This window comes from Juglans microcarpa x Juglans regia, chromosome 8D (genome assembly GCF_004785595.1).
Source record: "Juglans microcarpa x Juglans regia isolate MS1-56 chromosome 8D, Jm3101_v1.0, whole genome shotgun sequence".
NCBI classification, from domain to species: domain Eukaryota; kingdom Viridiplantae; phylum Streptophyta; class Magnoliopsida; order Fagales; family Juglandaceae; genus Juglans; species Juglans microcarpa x Juglans regia.
In genome coordinates, this window is record NC_054608.1 from 15,526,810 (window position 1) to 15,539,272 (window position 12,463).

General features: G+C 35.7%; 1 long non-coding RNA gene across 1 annotated transcript; it reads left to right on the forward strand.

The window, feature by feature from the left end:
• Window positions 1-9,634: 9,634 nt before the first annotated feature.
• On the forward strand, window positions 9,635-10,268 carry LOC121243043. The gene is made up of 2 exons (XR_005936044.1): window positions 9,635-9,690; window positions 9,984-10,268. It is a non-coding gene; the product is annotated as an uncharacterized LOC121243043 (long non-coding RNA).
• The last annotated feature ends 2,195 nt before the right edge of the window (window positions 10,269-12,463 follow it).

The following is a 12,463-nucleotide window of genomic DNA, read 5'->3' on the forward strand; positions in this document are numbered from 1 at the left end:
ATTTATTTATTTTTATTTTTTTAATTGGAGTATTGTTAACGATGTTATCAACTTTAGTCCAAGAATTTTCCAAATTGATATGATAGCTTCTATGGTGTTTCATCTAGGATTGACATGAAAATTTGAGTAAATGTTAAGGTAAAATATCTTATGGGATTGGGATCTCTCATGCTTGGTTGTTGGGAAGTTTCAATGATTTTCAATTAATAATAGTTTCAAGATGAATTTTTATAGGATTTTATAACAATGGTGAGACTCATTGAGAATGTATTTTAATGGAAAAAAATTGTTGTGCGAAGCTTTTAAGAACATAGTAATAAATAAGCAAAATGATATTTGTAGTTATAGAGTGCGCACATTTTTTAAAAAAAAAATGAATAAATATGAGACCCACATGAAAAATTAATTTGTTAGTGGTAGAATCCTATTTTTTTTCAAAAGAAGTACGTAATGCTTGTATAACCATAATTGTATCTAGCATTACTTAATAAATAATTAAAAATTAAATTTGTTTTCAAATAATAATAAAAAATAAATTGGATTGTAAATAAATAATACTACTCGACAAACCGCTTGAGATCGGATCGGTCAAACTTGAGTTCAGATCGAATATGAGGTCCAACCACCCCCGTGGGGGTGAACTTCTAGCCCTCCATAATGGCCCAAACCGGGCTGCTTGTCTAAAACAACAATTAGCTCACCAGACACCACCCAGGGCTGCCACCAAGGGACAGAACTTTCTAATGTTTGTTTTATTATTTTTTTGACAGATCTTTTTTTCTGAAAATCATTTTAGAGGTTTTCGGAAATCACTCGAGCTAGAGAGTTTTCCGTGCGAGTATTTTCAGACATTTAGAAATAAAATTGCATCAGATGTCAGTATCGAATATGCCCCAGAGTTTCTACTTTAACTCTTAAGACTTACTGTAAAAATTTATGCATAAAATGAATTTTACAATTGTTAACATTGTGTTTCACGTGCCTTTGGACTAGATTCCGATAACTCAGATCTTCAGAACTTGAGCTTGCAAAAGATAGGGAAGAACATAACTGGGAGAGGGCGGCCTTAGGGCCGAAGAGTCTCCGATGCCAATGTTAGTAAATTCTCTTAGAAGTTTGTAAATAAGTAAGAGAGTCTAGGGATCAGAGAGAATTTCTTGTACCTGAGACTTGCTATTTATACCATGAGTCTAGGAGGGGACAGATCGTGTCTGTCCCTACGGAGTCTGTGCCCTTCATATTGTTTCTTTTGTCATAGTCTTTTAATGCTGCATGACTTTGTGACGACACCAATAATGTGGCATGTAACTCGGGTAGTGGCGCCATTAATACAGCGTGGTTCCCTGACCTTGCTTTATCCTTTGTGATCCGTTGATGTTCTCATAATCAAAGTGTGGTCAAACGATGTCAGGTAGGTCTATCACATTAGCCACTTGATTACTTTTCCTTATAGGCGTCTAGTTTCCTGGGTGATCTTGGGACCCTATGGCCGTGTATTGGGCCGAGGCCTAGTGGGTTTTGTGAAGTGGAGAAAATTCCCTTACAGTTACCCTACCAATTCTTCTCGGATAGGTCCAAGGGGAATTCTTCATTCACTCCCCTGATTAACTAACCTCTGTACTTCAAGACTATGTGGCCTCTTTTATCTTTATTCTAAGTCTTGCAACGGTTGGTCTCCTGCTTTCATGGATGCATTTTAACGATTTTGTTCCTCATTGAATGGCGCCCATTCGGTCCCTTCATCATGACCCTATGTTAGGTGGCTATTTATTTCTCATGTTGTATCAGTGAATATACTATGTTGGAATCGCTGCGATCGAGAGATTCTGGTACCATGTGGGACACGTGGATTTCTATAGTGTCGGGAGATCAACTGTCAATCTTGCCTATATAAAGCCCCTTGGTCCCTCTATGATGGTGCATTTTACTTATTCCCTCTTCTACTTTGTTCTTTGCATTCCTTTCTCATTTTTAGACTCTTTTATTTGTATCGTTCTCTAATAGTTTCCCTTCTAATTTCTCTTCTTTTCCCTCTGGTTACTAATGGCTCCAAAGAAATCCTTGCGTCCTTCTAGATTGGTTGGGCCTTTTGATGCTAGGGCCTTTTGATGTTGGTGGCCAGGGCGGCACCGTTCCGGAGGAGTTTATGAGTTTCTCATGGTGATCGGAGGTGACTTATGCTGAATTGGAGTCATTGAGGGAGACCGATTGGGTTCCTTGAAAGGTGGACTTCGTGGTGAGCCATTCTACCGAAGGGGTGGTAGACTCCAAGGGTTACGACACTAAGGTTGCGGTGTACCCTGTCATGTTCTCCTGTGGCCTCAAGTTGCCCTTCTGTAGGCCAGTGCGAGAAGTGTTAGGCTTCTTTGAGTTGGCACTTGTTCAGCTCCATCCCAGCGCGTGGAGGATTCTTGTTTCGTGCTGCATCATTTGGCGTCGCGCGTTGGAGGAGGACGGGTCCAACTACCTGGATCTCACAGTGTGCGAGTTCTTCCTCACCCATAACATTTTGAGGAAAGGTCGTCACATCTATGAGTTCCATATTCCTTCCTATTTGATTTTTAAACATGCAGTTGACCAGTCATTGGTAGGTGGCACTCGCATTCTTTAGCCCAAAGGCATCACCATGTAACAACAATACAGGCCTTGGTCGGTGATGGAGGAAGTCTTCCCTTCATCCTCGGAGTTCATGCAAATTTGGTTATATCCAGAATATGCATCCATGAAACTGAGCATACGGTGGCCTGTCGTGGAGTTGACAACAAGGTCGATGCGGGGGAGTGGCAAGCTATCCTTCGGGCATGCTTTGTTGAGGTCTATGAAATCGACGCACATTCTTCATTCGCCGCTTGGCTTTTTTACGAGCACCATGTTGGACAGCCATTCTGGATAGTGGGCTTCCCGAATGAATCCGACAGTTAACAGGCGATCCACTTCCTCAGCTATGGTGACGTTCTTTTCTGCCTCACTCCTTTAGCCTTTGGGTCTACGCTAAGGCTATGCTGTATGATTTCGGGGGCTATTGCGGGCATGTCCTCGTGGCTCCAGAAAATAAGTCTTGGTACTCGACGAGGAGTTGCTGCATGACGCTTTGGGCCCCAGATGTCATTTTGCTGCTGATCTTTGCCATGGCTTCTAGTTGGTCTGGGTTTAGGGGAACCAGTTCTAGCAGCTCGTTCGGTTTTGCCTTTCTGGGCCCTTGCTCATCTTGAACCTCACCTTCGGCTGGTGCACAGTCAAGAGCTAGTGGCAAGATGCAATCATCCACAGTAGGGCACACTGTGTTTACCCCACTATTTAGAGGTATCTCTTCGCGTGTGTGTTCACATCTTTCTTCCATGGTGTCCCCTTCAATCTCAGGAATTTGGTTCTTTTGTTGGTCGACTTCCATGTTTATTGGCATTACTGATGAGCTTCTAAGTTGTCTAGAATGGCATACAAAGTACATATAAGATTTATAAGGATCTCACAGACGGCACTACTGTTAACGTCGTGTTTCGCACACCTTTGAGTCAGGTTTGAGCAACTCAGGTCTTTAGAACTTAGGCATGTAAAAGATAGGAAATAAGGCATTTTGGGAGAGGGCGGCCTTGGGGTCGAGAAGTTTCTGATGCCAAAGTCAATAAATTTTGTTGGAAGTTTGTAAATAAGTGAGATAGTCTAGGAATCAGAGAGAGTTTCTTGTACCTGAGATTTGCTATTTATACGAGTCTGGGGAGGAGACAGATTGTGTCTGTCCCTACGGAGTCCATGCCCTTTATACTGTTCTTTCTGTCAGAGTCATTTAATGCATCAAGGCTCTGCAATGACACTATTAATGTGGCGTGTAACTCGAGTAGTGCCTCCATTAATGCGACATGGTTCCCTGGCCTTGCTTTATCCTTTGTGATCAGTTGATCTTCCCATATTAGAGGATTGAGAGTTCTCCATATTTCTCAGTATGTCTTGTACAAGTTCTCATGACTCGAGTGTGGCTGAACGATGTCAGACAGATCTGTCCCATCAGCCAATTGATTACTTTTCGTTGTAGGCATCTTGCTTCATGGGTGATTTTGGGACCCTGTGGCCGAGTGTTGGGCCGAGGCCCAATGAGCTGTATTTTTATCTAGCGTTTTGAATTTTTATCTAGCGTTATGATTGGAATGATTCGAGTTTAGTCGATTTTTGGGTTATCGAGTCGAGCTTGACTCAAATAACTTGAATCCAAGCTAATCAAACATGAGCCCAAGTCAAGTAAAGTTATTATTCGAGTTTTGCTAGTACTTTTTTAATATTATTTCTTTATTTTTGAAAGAATTGAATAATTAATTATTAAATTACAAAATAAATATTTAATTTAATGAATTTTTAACAACTAATATATAAATCTTATATTGAATTATAATATTATACAAATTTTATGAATACATTTCTTATATGGTTCCTACGTTGTAGTATATTAATTTACTATGTCCTACATGCTAACTATTATACATATTATAAAATAACTACTATAACGTAATCACTTAAGTACTTAATTAACTAACGTATAACTATGGACTATATTCAATATCTAGGGATAACTAAGTGGGTTACATGTTACATATTTAATTATAAAGGTTATTATACTTATATTATTAAATATAATATGTGTAGAAGCATATATATATATGTATGAGTTATTCTATTTTTAAGTCGGTGTGTAAAACACACCATCCATATCACTTAAATAGTAAGATTTGGTTTATAAGATTCAAGCTTTAAGATTTATCTTCCAAATTAAATTATATTATGTAAATTTTTTACTATGTGTGCTCTATATACCGACTTAAGAATAAATTTTTTCTATATATATCTATTCAGAGATGTATGGACAACCTCTAATTGAGTTAATTTGGATATAAACAAGTTGGTTTTAACAAGTTTTAATCGGTCAAATCGAGTATGTATCATTTATTAATTAACAGAATTCTGATTTCACGGTCAAACCTTTCTTTCATGAGTCGAGCTTGGTTGAGTTTAGTCGAACGAGAATTGGGGAAACAATCGTACGAACGGTTCATTTACATCCCTGTTTTTGTCCGTGTGAATATTCTAAAGAGTATTAAATATTGGAGTCTTGAGAGTAGATAGGAAGAATTGAAAAGACTATTTTTTATTTGGTATTTGTAAAAGTCATTTCGATTTTTATATTTCGGTGGTAATGATTAAATTAAAAATTAAAAATTAAAATAGAAGTGTATCCATTTATTTGAATATGTTTGGTTTGAAAGTTTGAAATTTATAAAAAACTAATAATTCTTTGAAACTTCTTGATCACCAAACATGGCCAAGTTACAGCATAAACTCTCCAAGACATATCAAACATGACGCATTTTTTCTTTTAACTAAGAGCAGTACACCCACCAAGTGTGTAGCACGAGACGGGTCCGATAAGAACAAAATACTTTTTTATTTTTTATTTTTTTCATTCATTTTTTATATCTTTAAATATTTTTTTTTTAAAAATTAACAATATCATTAAAAAAATATTTTCATAATGACTAAATAATAATAATAATAAATTTGTTGAGACCCAATGAGAATAGCATTTTTGTTTAACTAATAGCATTTTTGGTTTTATATTATTTTTGTTGCTTATGGCTTTGCGGTTGGTTTTGTACTGTTTTATTTGTTGCGTGAGCTAACCTTGTTTTTGCAGTTTGTTTGAGTTTCTTTTGCTTTCGTTGCAGTATTCTTCTGGTTTATTTTGGATTATTTTGTACCGAGGCTTTTATATGTTTAGTATTTCCATGCCTGTGTTTGGATCTTATTGAAATACTCCCAGATATCTGGTTTGTAGCCACGGTTTTTCTTTGTCATAAGTTATGGGCTATCAATAAACTTGAGGTATCATCCTCTTCTTTAAAAAAAATTAATGAAAAACTAATATTTCTTAATTTTAGTTCTCATTCTAATTTTGCGTGTGTATATACATATATATTTATATATATATTGATATTGATAAAGGATAATGCTAATTTTAGGTCCCGTTTAGTTGTAAGATTCAACTAAGATCAACTCAATTTAGTTTAATTTTAAGTTAAATCTAATATCTAAATACCCAACTTTCAAATTACTAAACTCATCTCAACTCAAAACCTCTCTACATGTGAGACTCAGAACTTTTTTCAATTCAACACATTTTTATACATGAGACCTACAACCTTTTTCAATTTTTCATATATAGTACTAAGGGTGGGTCTACACCCACCGTTGGGGGCTCCCGCTAGACATTTTAGGTTTCTTTTTTTTTTATGTTTTTTTTTCATATCATTTTTTAATATTTTTAAATATTTTTTAAAAAAGAAAAAAATTCATAATATTATTAAATAATAATTTCTTAATCACTAAGCAAAAATAAAAAAAGGGGAGTGGTGACTTTCAACGAGATTCCTAGCTTTTTTTATAGTACTAAACTCATATTAACATCTAAACACATCTAAATTTATTTTAGATAGATCACACATAACTCACTTTACCTATTTAACTCATTATTATTTATAAAAAATTCATCTCAACTCAAAGTCTAAAGCGCAACTTTAAAGAATCTATCGCCTTCAACCACGTTAATGGTATGACATATTTTAAGGAACATCTTAAAACAACCACGCAGATAGAAAAAGTATTTAATATAATTCACGTGAATAAATACGATTGAAGATGAAAGAAATGGAGGAGGTAAATTCATGGATTAATCCTTGGGTATTTTCAAATTTTAAACGTGTCCTTTCAGAACAAGAAACACTAAAAACCTGCTAGAGTATATATTGTCAACTCATAAAAATTTTAAAATAAAAAATAAACATTAAAAAACAAAATATAAATTAAAAAAACTGACTAAGGCTTAAAAAAATCAGTTAAAATGAAAAAAGAAATTTAACTTCAAGAAAGTTAAATAAAACTAGAAAAAAATAAGATTTTAAATTAAAAAAATTAAAACCTCAAAAAAACTAATTACCTGGAAAAAAAAAAAAAAAAAAATCTTCAACCCGTCATGCTACCATCAAAGGTGAGGACCACCTTTGGCTTTGTGTAGCCATACGAGGTGGTTTCAACCAGGGGTCCAGTAGGATATACCCACATAGGATGGCGATGGGCACTCCTAGGCGACCCCACGAGCAGTTGTCGTTTTAATTTTTGTATTTTTTCCATTATTTTCTCAAATTCTCCTTTTTGCTTTCTGAATTTAGTTATTCTTATTTTCACTTTATATTAATTTCCACTTTTAAAAATTCTAACATGTGGCATGTTTCTATTTTTTTAAATGCTAACTATATATTTTATTATAACATTTCAAGGTAAATATTGATTGGTGCCACATCAATATTTTTTTGAAATCTTACAAAATCCTAAGAATTAGTTCATGAATTTTACCCAAAATAAGTAAGAACCACATTTATGATAAAATTATCAGTTTCTAATATTTGAAATGAAAATTTGGATTTCATATAAGAATGCCTAGAATTCCATTCGAAAATTATAAATAGTTTTATTTTTTATTTTTATATTTTTTATTAATAAAAATGACCTTTTTTTATTATTTATGGTTGTCAAATAGAAGTGATACAATTACAAAATGATTTCGTAAAAATAAACTTACAAATTGACGTTATTGCATGTGATCTGTTAAATTTAGGCCTCGTTTAAATTCACATACCACTTTAACTTATCTCATTTTCATCATTATAACTTTTCTAAATTCCTATATAAAATATAATAAATAATTCAATTTTTTCAAATCTCAAAACAACTTTTTCAAATTTTCGTACAAAATATAATAAACAATTCAACTTTTTCAAATCTTAAAATAATAATAATATTCTAAAAATATTTTATTCTACTATTTACAAACTATCTTAATTTATCTCTAAATCCAAACGACTCCTTACTTTATAATAAAAGTAATTTTACTATCTAGAGTATCACATTAAATTATATCAATTTGTGAATTTATTTATGTGAAATCTCTAATTTATAGTTAAAATATTTCTAAAAAATAAAATAAAACAATTTTTATTGACGTTTATAATTAGAAATATTTATCTAATGAGATGGTCATTAGCATGATTCTATAATCATAAGTGATTGGGGGAAATAATATGATTCCTTATCCGTTTCCATCAAAACTTTAATTATCTGATGGTATTATGACTGTCGTTGGCCACTCAATGATGTCGTCGGTCGGTGACCAATCAACCACCACTCAACTTCAATCCCAACGCTAAACTCTTTTCCACTAAAGCTTGTCCACCACAAGTCCATCAGTTTTCTTTCTTTTAATCATCCTTTCCGTCGTAATAACATTCATTACTAAAAATATCCAGAAATTTCCTTTTATATTTAGACCAATTCAAATCTGTTCCAACTTCCAATTTCTTTTTCATGGAATATTAAACAACTAAAACAATAAATTAATTAATTAATAAATTTTGTTACATAGTTAACCGTATTACAAATTCACGATACACAACCGCAATATTAAAATAGTCCGTGTGATAATTTGTCTCTAACACGAATTATTTCCTAAATTTTAATTTTGAATATTTTACCCACATTATAATTTTAATTTCGACCAAACTAATCATTATGTCACTATTTCATTAGGTAATAATAAGGCTGTGCATCCGGACCGGATTTTTATCTGGTTCGGTCCGAAAACCGAATATTCGGTAGGATCCGGGTGGGTAACAGCCCAGATTGTTTACTAGGCGGTTAAAATAAATTATAACCGCCAGGATCCGAACACGGATCCGGTTTGGCCATGTGGTTACCCGTGACTGCACTACTTAAAAAAAATTACATTAGGTCATTTCAGTCCCCGCCTCCAGTGATTTCCTCACTCTCTCCCTTGCTCTCTTTGGCCAAAACCCTAAGGCAAAAGATGAGCCGTTTTCTCCCTCTCTTCAATCTCGATCATCTCTCCCTCTCTTTAGAGTCATCAGCACAGGCCCATCATGGCACGATGTCCAAATTCGTCGACGACCAACTCATAAAGATGAAGTTTGGAGGGATTCACGACTGCAAGGGTTCTTAGTCAACGGATACACATCATATGGTGCCTTGAGAAATTCCTCAAAACAGAGAGGTTCAAGCACTTTATACTTCTCAAGTAACAAAATATATGGGCATTGCAGAGGTCAAGCCCCTTTGCGCTGCTGCTCCATGTTAAGATTCCCCACTTGTGCTCTTGGTGATTTACATGGGCTCTGTCTTCTCCCATTTCTTTTTCCCATCTTATTTGATTTCTTTATCTTGGGCCTCTAATTTCTTGTCTAGGTTTTATTTGTGCCGTCAGATTTAGTGGGTATTTCCTTTGTTTCCCATATCTTATTGTTGTTTTCCATACACCCATGTGATGAATTGCCCAATGTGCTTTCTAAAAAACATGAGTTTTAGATGTTGTTTGCCCAGATATGGGTTTTGTGTGCTCAGATTTGGGTTCTCGATAATCTTTTGGATTCTAGATGTAGTTTGCCCATATCTGGGTTTTGTGTGCTCAGATCTGGGTTCTCGATAAATGTCTATGGGTATTTTTTCTATAAATTTCTTGCACTGAGTTATGTTCAAACAATGAAACATGCTAATATTGTAGTAACTTGTCCATGGTGCTCGAGGATCAGATCAGAAAATGAAACATGCTAATATCGAAGATGGAATGCATATAGCAAGGTAATATTATATGGAAAGCATGTCAAGTGAGTACAAGTGCTTACTTTGGATGCCTTTCTGTCATATTGTTGCACAATTTACAGCTTTTAATTGCTCTTTAGACAAGTGAGAGCAAAATAAAGTTCCAGCAAAATGTTTTGATATTTAAATAGAATGTTGTATTTTGTTTTCATATTGAATTTGAGTCACTAATAAATACTACCTTTCGTCTTCAGGAACTATTGAAAGCTCCATTGGTTTTACAGTACTGGATATAAATATATATATATATATATATATTCCCCTGGTCACAGATAAATTTAAATGTGTTCTTTCAGACAACCCAACAAGCTTATTCTACAATAACTTCTACCTAGAAGCTTCAGTTGCAATCTAAATCCATACAAAATTGTGTTCTTACAGAGAGATCCTTCAAACAATGGAGCTACCTCCTAATCTGTAGGATGATGGCTCTGAATTATGGGAGGCATTTCGAATTTGTTCTTTGTTAAGTTGATGTTTTGCATTTTGATGTAGACAACAATGTAATATGCAGTGTATTGTGAGTGTTGATATCTATTATTAATTATTATTTTTTAATAAAAATTTGAATGGGCAATAAAATGTTTAAAATGCCTATAAAGATTATTCATTATATAAAAAATGCGTATAAAAAATAATAAATATAATGACCTATTAAAAAAAGCCTTTTAATAGGTGTTCAAAAGATTTTCTTTTAAAGGCTTTAAAATTGTTTAAAAAATATCTTTAAAAAAAAAAAATCCTTTTAAAAAAAGCTAAAAGTTTTTTATTTTTAGAAAGCGATAAAAAGGTTTTTAAAAAAAACCATTTAAAAAGTGTTCAAAAAGTATGCCAAAAAATTCGGATTCGGTTAAAATCTGGGTATCCGGGCTCAAATCCGATACCCACCCGGGATTTTGACTGGGTTTATCCGGGCGGATATCCGTCCGGTTTTAAAAAGTCAGATCCGGATCCGGATGTTCCTGAATATCCGGATCTAGATCCGGATGCACAGCCCTAGTTAATAATAGTAAGTGTCAGGTAAACACTTGTAGGGGTTAAATCAACAGTCTATAATTTAGTTTTAAGATAAGGTCGAAAATGAAAGTAAGAGATAAAACGAAGAAGAGATAAGACAAGTTGACTAAGACTCCTAAAAGAAAAGAAACTCATACTTTTAAAAGGAAAATGTTTCATATAGCAAGTCAGACTCAATTACTCCAAGTAAATAGACCTCTATATAAGGAGGAGATCCCCTACAAATATGACGAACTCTCCAAAAGCTCTCTACAGAAGTTCCATATGTACAAACTCCACCACACAAAGCGAATCCAAAAGATTTTTCCTAAATTTTTCAATTGTATTGTGCGATATGTGAGCCATGAGAGATTGTAAAATCACCAATCATAGTGAATTTCGCCCCCAAACAACCCGTGGACGTAGGCCTTATACTGAACCATATAAATTTCTGTGTCTTTATTTATTTATTTATTTTTATTCACTTATTTATTATTTATTATTTAGATGTACATGAAGAGTATCGTATTGAAGTCCGAATCACCAACATGGGCTGTAAATCATTCTTTTCTCCCTTCGAGTCTATTGTGCATTTTTAGGCATTAACAATTAGTGCCGTCTGTGGGATCGATTTCTTATTCTTTGCATCGGAAAGGGAAGTAGGACGATTCCTCGACTCACGAGATAGTATCCAACAAGCTAAATAAGACTCCTCTCGAATTCTTTGCTTGTTATTTTTATTTCATTAATAGTATTGATGCAAATACAAGGAAAAGAAAAAAGCATGTGCAGATATGTAGGGTGCGTCGCGCACGTGGGACCTGCATTGTGCAAGGGAGACAGGTACCATGCACGTAAAGCACGTTACATGCATGCCCATGCAGGTGCAGAATAGGCATGCAGATGATGAGCTCACATCATTGTGCACCCAATGACCATCGTGATGCACGGAGAGATAGCGCCACCTGCTTGTCGTGGGCGCTGAACATCCAAGTGAAGTCAGCGGGAGTTTTCACTTCGACTCCTCATCGGAGTCACTCACTAGAAAGCCAACGGTTCCTCCATCTGCCACGCACAGCGTGGAGTTCACTTGTGGCTGAATGAAGCCACCGTTAACCACCACCTAGACCTTCGGTGTCTGCCACCGCTATGGCTCTCCTGGACCTAGAAGCCGCTGGCCGGCATGTTTGTGCCATGCTCGCTGCCGAAGGCCCAAACCAAGCTAGACATCCGTGAGCTTGTGGAGCCACCCACAAGCACACTGCTAACCTCTGGGGCTTTTTGTCGCCACCACGGTGGCCATTGCCGATAAACCAAGTCTGTCGTAAAGCTCCTCGCAACCATCACCGCAGCACAGCACCAAAGGTAGTTGTAGAGACACCCCCACACCACTAGCCCCTAGAAGCCCATTGGCAAGGTGCTCAGAAATCGATGACGGTCATTTTTTCCAATGCTAGACATGCGCAAAGGTTGAGAAATTGATTGCCACAAAAGCTCCTTGCCGCAGGTCAAGAAACTACTCGCCATGGGAGCCCCTCGCCGTAGCTCGGCACGAAAACCTCTTTCGCCACCTTCACCGGTGCTCGCCAGGGAAGCTCCTAGCCATAGCCGCCACGAAGCTTCCTTGCATCCTTGCCCAAGCTCGCCGCAAAAGATGACGGGGTGACAGCTTGCTAGCCATACATGCCTTTGTGGCATCTCAAGCTCAACGCATGTGGTGTTAATCCACAGGTATTTCTTGCCGCCGCCAAGGTGT